The sequence below is a fragment of the Orycteropus afer genome, unplaced genomic scaffold (genome assembly GCF_000298275.1).
Source record: "Orycteropus afer afer isolate SDZICR_OR568_19922 unplaced genomic scaffold, OryAfe1.0 scaffold00014, whole genome shotgun sequence".
In the NCBI taxonomy this organism is placed as follows: Eukaryota; Metazoa; Chordata; class Mammalia; order Tubulidentata; family Orycteropodidae; genus Orycteropus; species Orycteropus afer.
This window is the reverse complement of record NW_006921601.1, coordinates 11,494,780-11,495,988: the sequence shown is the minus strand read 5'-3', so window position 1 is coordinate 11,495,988 and position 1,209 is coordinate 11,494,780.

The following is a 1,209-nucleotide window of genomic DNA, read 5'->3' as shown; positions in this document are numbered from 1 at the left end:
GCTGGAGTCCATGACTGAATAATTAAGAACAAAAAGAACTTCAAATGTGTTTAAAAAGGGGGAAATTAATTCCCAAATATTCTAAACCAGGAGTTGGCAAACAAACAGGAAGCTAGCTCGAAGGCCATGGTTTGGTGACTCCTGTTTTAAATAATAATTTCCAATATTCCACAAACATTCAGAAAAATTAAATATAAATGATAATGGCATGCATCAATGGAAACCAATTCAGTCTAAAAATCTACTGCCTATGATTTCTCTGGAGTACCTGAATGGTACAAATGGTTAAGTATTCGACTACTAGCTGAAAATTCAGCAGTCTGAATCCACCAGCAGGGTCCCAGATGATGAGCCTCGTGATCTGCTTCCGAAGAATCACAGCCTTGAAAACCCTATAGAGTAGTTCTATTCTACACACACAGGGTCACCACAAATCAGAACTGACTCGACAGCAACTAACAATAATGATTTCACTACCTCTAGAGCTACTGAGCGTAACAATGTAAATGGATAGAAAACAAAACTTTATACCATAGCTTCAAAAACAGAGCAACAGATGAAGGCAAGTCTTCAGAAATAAAAACATGCAAAAGGCTAAATGCAAATGGAAACCACAACCTACAGCCTTTTTCAAGGTGTGCTTGAAAAAAAAATCCTTATTTTTAAAAGGAAAGCACATTAAGATGTTCAGGGTGAGGTATGGACATTATTCTTTTGAAGAAACAGCTAAAGGTGAGGAAAGCATGAGATATAATCCCATCACAGGTTCAGAAAACTCTGACCTCTACCTTATTAAAAAAACATCTTGATACAATCAGGAAAAAAAAAAAAAAAAACACCCACAAAATCTAAAAGGGCTCAGGTATAGCAAGGCTTGTGAGGCTGGCATAGGACTGGGCAGTGTTTCATTCTGCTGTACACAGAGTCAATTAGGGTCAGAGCTGACTCGATAGCTCCTAACACCACCACCACTAACTCACTGTTGTGGCAAGATACAAAGGTCTGTTCTTACACGTTTTACACTACAGTTTATTCTTCTCTACAGAAAAGAATAATTATGTTATTTATAATTTTATTTAGCCAAAGGCTTTATATGAAAAATGGGGGTGGGAAAAGAGACAAAGCATGTGGTAAATATCACATAAACATGAAAATTCACCAGAAAACCGCAGTGAGCTACAATGACCATGAAGAAAGTCTACATATATA